This window comes from Erigeron canadensis, unplaced genomic scaffold (assembly GCF_010389155.1).
Source record: "Erigeron canadensis isolate Cc75 unplaced genomic scaffold, C_canadensis_v1 Conyza_canadensis_unscaffolded:271, whole genome shotgun sequence".
Lineage (NCBI taxonomy): Eukaryota > Viridiplantae > Streptophyta > Magnoliopsida > Asterales > Asteraceae > Erigeron > Erigeron canadensis.
Genome location: NW_025215681.1, coordinates 1 through 13,678, shown reverse-complemented (window position 1 = coordinate 13,678; position 13,678 = coordinate 1). Strand labels below are relative to the sequence as shown.

Sequence of the window (13,678 nt, the reverse complement as noted above, 5' to 3'; positions counted from 1 at the left end):
TTGTTTAACACTTTCCCGTGATTCCCTGTGGAACGATATTCGACTTACCCTAACTAATTAGTGGTATTTAGTTTATATTTTTGATCGGTCCAACGACATCGATCAAATTTTGGCGCCGCTGCCGGGGAATCGGTGTGCAAAGTGTTAAAGTTTGTTTGTAATTTGTTAAAATTTTTAAAAAAAAAAATCCAAAAAGAAGTAGTCTAGTTTTAGTTGTTAGTTTGTTTATTTCCTTTTTATTCTTGTATTTCAGTTTTACGCTAGGTGTGTTCATTGTATGTAGGCTACAGGTTTTTTGTATATGCATACGAGGTATTCAAAGAAGAAGTCACCATTGTTGTTTGATCCGGAAATTGAGAAAACAGCTAGGAGAAACCGAATACTTCACCGTGCAACTATGAGTGACCCCGGTAATTCACAAAGAAACATTCCACCAAAGACCCAACCCGCCGGAATTCAACATGAACCCAACTTTGAACCAAACTACCAACATCAAGACCAATATCAACAACCACCCCGATCCGAGAGGAGTGGTTTTACAACTCCTCACCGATTTGGAACACCAACCTATGTTGGAGATAGATCACGGTATACGGAGGATGTGTATGATCGAGTTGCTAATTGGGATGATAGGAGGTTTGATGACCATTCGGATGGGTATGAATGGAATGATGGGGAGGATTATGTTCAACCACCAAACCGCCAATACCCGCAATTTAACCAACCTCCAATTAACCAAAGATTTCCTCAAGGACCACCAAACCACAACCGTCATGGAAACCACCCAATTTACCCACCACGTAATCGAGCTGCTCCAAACATGAACTATCAACCTCCACCACAAGGAGTTGATAGTCATTTTCGACCCACCATCGCCGTTAATGCTTCACCTATAGTACCACCGGTGTTGAGGGGTAGAGCGTTTGAGGTAAGACCTCAATGTTTGAGTATATTACCGAGTTTCTATGGAAAAGCAACGGAGGAGCCTTATTTGCATTTGTCAGAGTTTGAGGCTATTTGTGGTACCATTGGAGGTCAAGGATTCTCACCGGATGAGATTAAACTAGTTTTGTTTCAGTTCACTTTGAAGGATAAAGCGAAGCAATGGTTCTTAGCTTTGCCATCGGGTAGTATCTTTACATGGGCTGAAATGCAACAACAATTCTTGGATGAGTATTATACAATGCAAAAGACTAGTGATGCAAGAACCTCCATTAGAACCTTTCAACAACAATCGGGTGAAACATTTCATGAGTCATTTAAGAGGTTTAATGAGTTGTTGAGAACTTGTCCACACCATGGGATTGCTAAATGGGAGTTGATCACGGCTTTCTATGATGGTTTGTTACCGGAAGAGAAAAGAGATGTGAATTCTATTAGCAATGGTACTTTCTTGACAAATCCCGAAGATGTTGATTGGGAATTCTTGGAGAAGATGAGTGTGAATTCAAAGAGACAAGCTCAATCAAATAGGAGGGCAAGGCATCCAATTGCTTCATTATCATCAACAAGTGATCAAGCAACAAAAGATCGAATTGAGGCATTGGAGCGAAAGTTTGCCAAGTTGGGGAAAGCTGAAAATAGGGGTGTTGCTCAAGTTTCTCAAGAATACCCGATTTGTGAGAGTTGTGATGAGCTTGGGCATACGGCTTTGCAATGTCCATTACTCCCGGAAGAAGTTGAAGAGGTGAATCAAGTGTTTGGAGAAAAGAGGCCATTTGACATGAACTCCAACATTTATCATCCGGGAATGAGAAACCATCCCAATCTTAGATATGGGAATTCATCAAACCAACTCAACCCGAACTTTCAAGGAAACAACCAAACCAGTGGAGCACCATCTCAACCGTTCCAAAACCGAAATTACAACCAAGGAAATTATCAAGGTGGCCAAAATCAAGGGTTCAATAGAGGCTATCCAAGGAACTATCAACAAGGTAATAACCAAGGTGGGAATTCGGGAGGTAATGAGGTATCAACCGGGGAGATTATGGAGTACTTGAAGGAAATGGATCGAAAGAATGAGATTCGGGACAAAACGGTTGAAAGTTTGCAAAAGCAAGTTGGTCAATTGGCGGAAGATGTGGCTGCGTTGAGAAAGGATCCGGGGAAGCTACCAAGTGACACAAAGATCAATCCACAACACCAAAGTAGCGGCTCAAAGAATATCAAGAATGTGGAGATAAATAATGTAAGTACTCTTCGTAGTGGTAGGATTTATGATAATAAAGTTGAACCTTCATCATCACTGGTAGATGGTGTGGTGGAGGAAGTTGATGATGACCAAGATAGTGAGCATGAACCGGAATTTGTTTTGCCTAAACCAAGTAAAAAAGTGTCTTTTAAAGAGGTAAAAAACAATAGGTCTAGTGAAAAATTTTCTGAAAAACAAGGTAAGGATATGGAGGGTAATACCATTCCTTTCCCTTTGGCTTTGATTGATCCAAAACTTAGGCCTACACTTAAGAAAAGAGGTCCCCATGAGGAAGAAATGTGGGAAATTTTTAAACAAGTGAAAATCAATATACCTCTTATTGACATAATCAAACAAGTTCCGGCTTATGCTAAATACCTCAAGGACTTGTGTACCCAAAAACGGCAGCATAAGCTTCCAAAGAAAATTGTTTTAAATGAGGAAGTTAGTGCCGTTGTGATGGGCATACTCCCACCCAAACTCCAAGATCCAGGAGCACCTTTGATTACAATTCAAGTTGGTGATTTTAAGATGAAAAGGTCACTTTTGGATATTGGGGCGGGTGTGAGTATCCTACCGGGTATTTTGTATGACCAATATGACTTTGGACCATTGGAAAAAGTCGACACCACCTTGGTGATGGCTGATTTGTCACTCAAACTCCCTAGGGGAATTGTCCAAGATGTCATAGTTAAAGTGGAGGATTTTTACTACCCCGTAGACTTTTTGGTACTTGATTTTGCACCAAGCGGTAATGTTAGGCAACCCACCGTTATTTGGGTAGACCCTTTTTGGCCACCGCTAATGCATTAATTGATTGTAGAAGGGGTACGGTTGAAATGACCTTTGGCAACCGTAAGATTAGATTGAATGTTTTTGCTAGTGTTCCTAACCCCGTAGTTAGTGACGAATGCTTTATGGCGGACGTCATTGATGAGTGTATTTCTCATGAAAATGAGGAGGACACACGGGAGTCTTGTGCTTTAGTTGACAGGTTAATTGTGGAGCATAGTGAAACATTGAAGAAGGAAGAGAAAGATTGGGAGATCATGGCAATTCAAGAAGGTAGACCACCATGGACTCACTTGGTGGAAAGTCTACCGGATCATATTGATACTCATCTCAAGCCTTCCATTGAAAGTCCACCACAAGTTGAGTTGAAAGAGCTCCCATCTCATTTGAAGTATGCATTTTTGGGAGAAGAACAAACTTTACCGGTGATTATTGCATCAAATTTGGAAGAAGTGCAAGAAAAGGCATTGCTAAAAGTGCTCAAGGAAAACAAGGCGGCCATTGGGTGGACAATTGCCGACTTAAAAGGTATTAGTCCATCAATTGTGATGCATAAGATAATCACCGATTCTGAAGCAAAACCTTCACGTGATGCTCAAAGAAGGTTGAATCCTCATATGCGTGAAGTTGTGAAGAAGGAGGTGCTAAAATGGTTGGATGCTGGAATTGTTTACCCAATTTCGGATAGTACATGGGTGAGTCCAACACAAACGGTACCTAAGAAAGCCGGAATTCAAGTGGTGAAAGGAGATAGTGGTGAGCAAATTGCTACCCGACCCATCACCGGGTGGAGGGTGTGCATTGATTACAGGAAATTGAATACCGCTACTTCAAAAGATCATTTCCCATTACCATTCATTGATCAAATCATCGAAAAACTTGCAGGTCAGAAGTTTTATTGTTTTCTAGATGGTTATTCAGGTTATAATCAAATTGCTATCCATCCCGATGACCAACACAAGACCACATTCACATGCCCCTATGGGACTTTTGCCTTTAGGCGAATGCCATTCGGTTTGTGTAATGCTCCAGCCACCTTTCAAAGGTGTATGATGAGTATCTTTTCAGATATGGTCGGTGAATCACTAGAAATCTTTATGGATGATTTTTCAATTTTTGGTCAAACCTTTGATAATTGTCTTGATGAGCTTACCAAAGTTTTGAAAAGATGTGTTGAGACAAATTTGGTTTTAAGTTGGGAAAAGAGCCACTTCATGGTTCAAGAGGGGACGGTTTTGGGTCATGTAATTTCAAATAAAGGCATGGAAGTTGACCGGGCCAAAATCAAAGTGATTTCTACTTTACCCCTCCAACCAATGTTAAGGGTGTCCGTTCTTTTCTTGGACACGCCGGGTTTTATAGAAGGTTCATCAAAGGATTTAGTGTCATAACAAAACCTTTGTGTAATTTGTTACTAAAAGATGTACCTTTTGTTTTTGATGAAGAGTGTTTAAAAGCTTTCGAAACCTTGAAAGAGAAATTGGTTGAAGCCCCCATTTTGCAATCACCAAATTGGTCCATGCCATTTGAAATTATGTGTGATGCAAGTGATTTTGCAATCGGGGCTGTTTTGGGGCAACGGGTAGACAAGAAACCCGTTGTGATTTATTATGCAAGCAAAACTTTATCGGATGCCCAATTGAATTATACAACCACCGAAAAAGAATTGCTTGCTGTTGTTTATGCACTTGACAAGTTTCGTTCTTACATTTGTGGTAGCAAAGTGATAGTGTACACAGATCATAGCGCGGTGAAGCATTTGATGGAGAAAAAGGATGCAAAACCAAGGCTAATTCGGTGGGTGTTGCTACTACAAGAGTTTGATTTGGAGATTCGAGACAAGAAAGGAAGTGAGAACGTGGTAGCGGACCACTTGTCAAGGATTCAATCAATGGATGATGGATCAACCAAGGAGATCAATGAAACGTTTCCGGATGAACATTTACTAACCATTTCTATTGTTCCTTGGTATGCAAATTTTGTGAATTTCTTGTCTGCAGGTAAGATACCGGAACATTGGCCTAAGAGAAAGAAACAACAATTCTTGGCACAAGCAAAGCAATACATTTGGGATGAGCCGGATTTGTTTAAAGTGGGCCGGATCAATTGGTGAGAAGATGTGTTCCGGAAGAAGAAATTCAAGAGGTTTTGACTCATGCACACTCATTTGCATGTGGAGGTCACTTCAGCGGCCAAAAGACAGGTCATAAGGTTCTTATGTGTGGTTTGTTTTGGCCTAGTATCTTTAAAGATGCCGCTGAATTTGTTAAAAAGTGTGTTAGGTGTCAACAACTAGGTAGTATTACCAAAAGAAACGAAATGCCCATGCAACCTATTTTAGTTGTTAATATTTTTGATGTTTGGGGCATTGATTTCATGGGTCCATTCCCTAATTCCTTTGGTAATTACTACATTTTAGTAGCCGTAGATTATGTTTCAAAATGGGTGGAAGCCATTGCCACTAAAACCAATGACCATACCGTTGTTTGCAAGTTTGTTCAAAGTAACATTTTCTCAAGATTTGGAATTCCTCGTGTGATCATAAGTGATGGGGGATCTCATTTTAAAAATTTTCAGTTTGGCAAACTTCTCAAACGGTATGGCGTGAACCACCGAATTGCTACTCCTTACCACCCACAAACGAGTGGTCAAGTTGAGGTTTCCAATAGGCAAATTAAAGAAATTTTGCAAAAGACGGTTAGGCCCGATAGAAAGGATTGGTCAACAAAATTGAATGATGCTTTATGGGCTTATCGAACCGCTTTTAAAACACCTATTGGCACTACACCATATCGGTTGGTTTATGGGAAGGGTTGTCATCTTCCACTTGAGCTTGCACATAGGGCTTTTTGGGCCGTTAAGGCCGTTAACATGGATTTTGAGAGTGCAGGTAAGGAAAGAAAGTTGCAATTGTGCGAATTGGAAGAACTGAGAAATGAAGCATATGAATGCGCATCAACATACAAAGACAAGATGAAAGCGGTTCATGATGCCAAATTAAAGAAAAAGGTGTTCGAAGTTGGCCAAAAGGTGTGGCTTTACAATTCAAGGCTCAAATTCTTTCCGGGAAAACTCAAGAGCAAGTGGATGGGTCCATATGTTATTACAAGAGTCGGAAAGTTTGGTGAAATTGAAATTGAGGATCCAAAGGATGGAGTGAAGCAAATAGTCAATGGGCACCGTTTGAAGCCTTATTTGGATGCAAGTGACATTAATGGCTCTACAAAGGAAATGGTGAACTTCATCTCAAGTCCACCATCTTATGATCTTGCATGAATCAAATTGAGGTAATGTCGGGCTGAGGACAATAAACTTAGCGCTAAACGGGAGGCAACCCGTTGTTTGTTTGTTTTCTAGCCTCATTTTCGGTAAGTTAGCTTGTTTGCATTTTTATTTATTTGTTTGAGTGTTTTGTAGCATAATCACACATGAAAACTTAATTCCCAGCACTTATGTTTGAGAATTAAGTTGGGGAAGGTCAGTTTGGGTGAAAAAGGAAAACGTTTTGCAAGTTACGTAGTTGAGTAACTCATCTCTAATTTCGGGCGTGCATTGAGGACAATGTGCCTTTAAGTTAGGGAAGGGAGTCTATTTTTATAACCAATTGCAATCAATGTGGCTGTAGTTAAAAAAAAAAAAAAAAAAAAAAAAAAAAAAAAAAAGATATTCATAAGGGCGTAAGCTACGGCCTAACTGGCGTAACTTACGGTACAAAGGATTTGCAAAATTTCAATTTAGCGTAGCTACGCCAGACTTGGCGTAGGTTACGGTGCCCTGGAAGTGGCTATTTTAGTTTACGCCAAAAATCCTCTGTTTACGCCTCCGAAGACGCCAAAATGACTATTTCCAGATAGGCGTAAGTTACGCCCCTTTCTGGCGTAAGTTACGGTAAGTGTTTTGATCAGGCGTAGGTTACGCCTACATAGGGCGTAGGGTACGGTAAGTATAACTGAGACTTATGTCTGAATACTACTGGCGTAAGTTACGGCCCTTCCAGCGTAGGTTACGGCAACAGAAAAGACAACCGGCGTAGGTTACGCCCCTGCCTGGCGTAAATTACGGTAACAGAAGGTCGAATTTTTTTTTAAATCCAGAAAATTTTAAAACTTTTAATTACAATCACAACCAGAATTCTTTTTCTTTTCACACACATATATCTGAACATATCTTTATCTCTCAATTCTTTCTTCCCCAATTATTTTCCACAAAACCCTAACCTTCAATCTCTAATTACTTCTTCAATTCTTCATCAATTCTAACAATTCTTTAGGCTAAATTGCATAACTTTTCGAGGGCTACAAAACCCCTATCTTTATTTGTTTAATTTCAGCCTAATTTTCAAGATTCATGTGAGTTTAATTTCGAATTTTTTTGAAATTTCTTCTTAATTTTTGTTTAATTCACTAACCTTTGCTAAAGTTGTTACTTTGTGTTAGTTGTTGACATGGATGCTCTAAAAAAGGCAGGAAAGATGGTCAAGAATTTAAGCAAGAAAGGTGACACTTCTTCTAGTCAACAAAAGAAGAAGAGAAGGCAAGTGGTTATTCAAGAATCATCATCATCATCATCAGAAGAAGAAAACTCACAGCAGAGAAGTGATGAAATGGAAGTTGAAGTGGATAAACCGGAATGGCGTCAAGGTATCCCCTTATTTACATTACCTCTTGAATGGCAACCAATTTTGTTTAAAGAAAAAATGGGGGAGGCTAGACATCTTGAGGATCAATTGTTGGGGGAAAGGCCACTTGATTTGTCAGAATTTCGGGGATTTGGGATGATTGAGGCCTTTGAGCAAATGGGGTGGAAACAAGCCTTGGTTTGGACTAATAATGATAATTCTGAGGTGTACTTAAATGGTATTATGGATTGGTTAAGTACCTTAGAATTAATTCATGGTAGTAACCCTCCTGTGTCTTCTAAGTTAGTAGGCACGGTAAATGGAAAGAAGGTGATAATGTCTTTTGCTACTTTAGATAAAATAGCAAAATTTGACACGGGTGCTACGTCGGGAAGGGCTTGTGATTATGTAGATGAGAAATATTTGGCAGGGGCGGAAACACCACCTAATTGGATTGATATGCTTTCTGAGATTTTTGATGTTAGAAGAGACAGTTTGAGCACAACATTTAGGTTGGAGCGTTCTTTGTTGAAACCACTGCCCCGGTTGATAATGTCAATGTTACTTTGGAATGTTTGCCCCAGAACCAGTGATAAAAGTATGGTTAGGCATCAGGATGTTATTGTTTTATATGCCTTGGTAACGGGGAACCTAGCCTTATCACTTAGACAGATTATGATGTTTATTTGGGAGGCAAGGAACAAGAGGAACAAGCTTGTCATCCCTCACCCAAAACTTATTTCTCGCCTACTTCAAATCAATAAGGTAGTCCCAAAGGATACTAATTTACAGTTTTTGGATGGTACTCCTTATACAAGGAAGAGATTGTTGAAAGGGAATGAATGGGAGTTTCAAGATCATCCACAGTTTAGACTCCTTAAGGATTTGAAGGTGGGTGGGTACTTGGTAGCCCCTAAGCAGGGGGTTACTCGGGAAGAGGCAATAGCACTGGTGGAATCAATGGGTGCTAGTCAAAGGGGTGAATCAAGTAGGCCTCAAGAAGGTGTTCAAGGAAGAAGAGATGGTTTGCTGGGAGCTGGGGTAGGAGGTACAGGGCCGAGTTTTGGTTATGATAGGCCTCAGGAGTATGATCAGTGGACCTCCTATGAGAGGAGTATGTGGGATATTACTGCTCAGAGTGGTGTACAGAGGCGGAGTTATGAATTAGCTATGGCGTATGCTCATGAACAACATAGAAGACAACAGTTCGATTATTATGAGCAGGTCCGCCATCATCAGGACCACATTGCAGGTCTTGATTATGTAGAAACTCCCCCACCATACGATTATACACAGCCGTTTAATCCTGCAGCTCATCCAGCATATCCTCAAAGTTATGATTCTGAATGGTTTCCCCGACATTCTTGTGTCGGTCGGGTCGAGGATACTTCGGATGCATCACCAGCAGCTTCGGATCCATTTGAAGCCCAATCTCTCTATCGGGGTTTGATGGAATCGATTTTTGGATCACGAGGTCCACGACAGTGATCGGTACCTTCTTTTCATTTTTACTTTTGTTATTTCTTGTGTGATTATGTGATTATTTATTTATTTGTTTTTTGTGTTTTGCATTTTCAATTCATAGGTAGATTTCAAATTTCTTGTTAATTTATTGTTAATTTACTTTCTTGTATTATGGAATTGAATCAAAGAGACAAAATGTTCGAGTTATATTAGTTATACATATTTGTAAAATGAGATTTTCTTGTAATTAGATGAGTATATGTAAGTGGAGCTAGGTAGTATAGGCTAGATTGCATGACATGATTGATTTATAAGCCGCTTGATAGAGTTGCTAGCAAGTAAAAACATAGAAATGTACAATTGAAGGTAATATGCCAATTGTGAGTTCTAATGCATGCATCATACTTATTTATCCGTTATATCCTTCAATTTCATGAGAGAAAAACGCCTCGTCGACGATTGATTTAGATTGTTAGCGTAGCATTATTTTTCGTGATCATCATATTGTGTGAATCATTATTGTACATTAGGTTAGAACTAGTATACTTACCGTGTCGAGACCTCTAGCTTGAATTATGTGCTTAAAATCATAAAACAATCATACAAATCACTCCATAGTTCACTTCACCTCGTCATAAAATCTGTTAATAGTTCAAAGTTGTGTTGTTTATGATAATGAATCGAAAGAAAGAACAAATTGAAGTCAAATTGAAATATCCGGTTGAAAAATCAAAGTATATGGTTAAAAGTCAAATTCAAGTCAATTATCCATGTAAGTTGATCCAAAAGAACCAAAAGTGAATTGTTCCAAAATCATTCTAGTAAATCGCCAATTGAGAATCATTACTGTGTTTCATTCCATCAATCTTGTATGAATACCGAAGTAATAGTTTGAGTTATGAGGTCTTGATTCGATCTGTGTACTAGCCTATGACTTTTAGTGTGCAATAATGAGTTGAGAGCTTCATATTCATATATATATTGGCACATCTTTTGCTAATTCACTCAAATATGAACCGAGGGGAGTGCACATTGTGAGAGTGTGATGCATGTATTGTGACGAATTTGAGGTTTATTAGGTTTAATTGCACATTTATATTTTTATTTACTAGTTGTAAATCTTTTGATAGTTGTAAGTCTCATGAGTTGGTTGTGTTATGTAGTTTGGTTTGCATTGCTTAGTTTTGCCCAAGTGTACTTTGAAGGTTGCTTGAAAATTGAGTTTTACAAGTATGTATAGTTGATATAATTCTTATATGGTGTTTCTTTGATGATAGGAAGTATTATAGGATTGTAAATTAGCTTTGACACATGATGAATGTCTTTTCGGGACGAAAAGAGTTAAGTTGGGGAATGTGATAAACGCCTAGAATGCATAATTTTAAGATGTAAAATCAAGTTGTTTTGTGAAGCTTAATAGACGATTAGGGGTACTCTTATGTTTGTTAAGTGTTTCAGGCACTAGGTGATGAAATGGAGCTAATTGAATCAAGAAACGAGTCAAGGAACCAAGAAGCAAAAATCTGGAATTCTGAAATTACAAAGGGCGTAACTTACGCCAGACTTGGCAGTAGGTTACGCCAGTTGAAAATCCAAGGGGCGTAACTTACGCCCAGGGGGTAGTAGGTTACGCCAGTTGCAGATCAGAAACCCGATTTTTATGGTTTAATTAACTTTCAGTTATATACAATTCAATTGACGACTTGGGAAGTTACCATTCATAATATTCACTCACAATATCAGTTCCTAACATAGAGAAGACCCCAAAATCATCATCAAATCACCAATTCATGAAGATGACAATTCAAATTGAAGATTCAATGATGAAGATGATAGGCTAGGTTTTCTTTTGATCATTCTCATGTGAACAATTATGTAAGCCATTTATGTTCAATCTTTCTCATATTCATATTGGATTAGATGTTTAATTCTTATTAGTCTTTTACATCTAATGTTCTTTGGATTGTTTGAATGATTACTTGTTTATGACTTTGAATGAAATTCATCTATCTTTTGATTTCAAATTATTGTTTATCATGGATTATTGAAAGAATCTCTCATGAACTTGTAGTTTTACTTCAATGAATTAGAAGTCTAGTTGTGTCAATTCCCCGGTTTCCATTATCGTGAATCATCATAACCAACTAATCTAGTTCTTGAATTCATTCAATCCAAACGTTATAACAAATCATGTCTATGTGATTTCCAATGAGTATAAGTTAGATTACATATTTGAAAACATAATTGGGAGCATGAGAATGGTCTATTTTGTTTAATTGAATTATTGTGTTAAGTCAATAATCATTTTTAGTTTTAACTAAATCAATCAATCAATCGATTTTAAGTTTATGCCTAGATTAATTAATTTTGTAAACTTGTTTAACACTTTCCCGTGATTCCCTGTGGAACGATATTCGACTTACCCTAACTAATAGTGGTATTTGGTATTTAGTTTATATTTTGATCGGTCCAACGACATCGATCAGGATAGCAGTCTTTATCCCTGATTAGCCTGAGTACCTGAAAAGTATACTAAAACGTGTCAACACAAAGGTTGGTGAGTTCGTAGGTTTTAGTCAAAAGTCTTAGTGAAGAAATAAGTCTTAGTGAAAGAATAAGTCTTTTGTCGATTCATAAAGTCTAAACAAGTATTAGTTCAATACATAATGAGCAGAGTTACGCCATAATATGTCCAAAGTCTCAAGTCTCAAGTCTCATGCCTCATGTCTCATGTCTCAAAGTCTCGATGTCTCAAAGACTCAATGTCTCGAAGACTCAATGTCTCGAAGACTCAATGTCTCAAAGTCTCAATGTCTCAAAGTCCGGCCTTACGGTACCTGCCTTAGTCCAAGTCTCAAATCTCATGTCCAAGTCTCAACTCATACAATAAGCATGCCAAACCATAAATCACAACAATAAAACATAAATCACACACATATAAACAAAATCAAGCACGTCAAATGGCACAAGTAACTCTATACGCACAGGCTCCATATTGAACATAAACAGGAATCGACAAAACTGTTTGAAAAATAAGTATACTTTCCACCCCAAAACTTGTAAAAGAGGGGCTACGAAGCTCACCTGAAAAGTGTTATGAAAGTATAACGGACGAGCACGACAAGCACAATCAAAGTCAGACAATCAATACCTACCAATAATACATGACAAGTCACAATGAAAGTCTTGGTCTTAAGTCTTAGCCTATTAGAAATGCCTTAAGTGCACATGTCTTTATTTAACTTCTAAAACGACGTTTGACAAAATTCGAATAAAACGAACAAGAGTCTGGATTTGACAACAAAGTCCTTTATAAGTTCAAACACATTATTATATCAATACAACCTCATTTGAAATCATTTATAGTTCAAAATAAGTTTTACTCGAATTTACTAGAAAACTAGACAAAACCGGAGATTTTAACCGAAAAGCTTACGAAACCGAAACGAGTTGAGGTTGAGCTCAACCTAATGGTTGAACTCGACCAACTAAAGCCCAAATATGTTATTTTAAAAATCTTTTATTCATGTGTTAGCCAATTGGACCAAAACTACACCTTTTGAGAAAACTAGTCAAATTTAAGAACCGAATAAGCGCGTATGGACACGATAGGCTAATGAAATCGACTATATGAGTAGGGAAGTGGTTGGAATCGACCATGACAGGTGTAGTTTGACTTGGACAGATGTCAAAATGATTCTTTTCTAAGTCTTAAAGGTCCGAGAGTTAAAACAAGTCATTTCGGGTCAAACTAGGAAACTTACGAGCCGTTTAAGCGACAAAAGTCAACAGAGGGTCAACCTAGACCACCAGAGGTCGAGCTAGACCAGCTAGGTCGAGCTAGAATTGGCGGGTTCGGATTCATACGCGATTTGAGCAAAACGAACGATTTTGACGCGATTTTTGTTAAAATAACAAGATCTAAGGTAGCCAATTCATACCCATGAGTCTTGATTGCACAAAAGTGTCACAAATCAGTACAAAAGGGTGAAGTTCGACCGATTTCATACATTATGTGATCGACAATTGCACAACCTTAATCTTTGATACGGAATCGACTAATTTTAGAGTCTTTTAGCCAAGTAAATGATATCTTCAATCTTGTAGTTGCACAAAATCCAAATTACATGAGTGCATAATGTATCAAATCAAAGCCTTAATCAAGGTTCAGTTCGTTTCTTACACACAAATGTAACCGAAATGCACAATCAACAATCAAAGACATGATTCGTTTAGCTTTTGATAAGAACCGAAAGAGTAACATATATATACATATAAAAACGAATTGGAGAGATTAAGAACAGGACTTACACAAGTTTTTGATGAAGAGAATGATAATATTCACTTGTTCTTGATAAAAGATCGAAGCCTTGATTGATTGAAAGCGTTTGGAACCGAAATCGAGAGAATGATTTAAGAGAGGATTTGAAAGACAAACTCTTTTCTCTTCTTCTATGAAATCTGAATTTTTGTGAAGAAGGGGTTTTTCAAAGAAAACCTTAGAGAGAAATCTTATGTGTGTAAACCCTTTTGATGGAATGAAAGATCAAGTTATATAGGCATGTATATGGTTGAATTCAACCATAGTCGAAAACTCAACCAGGTCTAAC

The 13,678-nt window shown here is 38.1% G+C and overlaps 1 pseudogene; it reads left to right on the top strand.

The window, feature by feature from the left end:
* The first annotated feature begins 301 nt into the window (after positions 1 to 301).
* LOC122584445 lies at positions 302 to 6,262 on the top strand (annotated as a pseudogene).
* Positions 6,263 to 13,678: the final 7,416 nt, after the last annotated feature.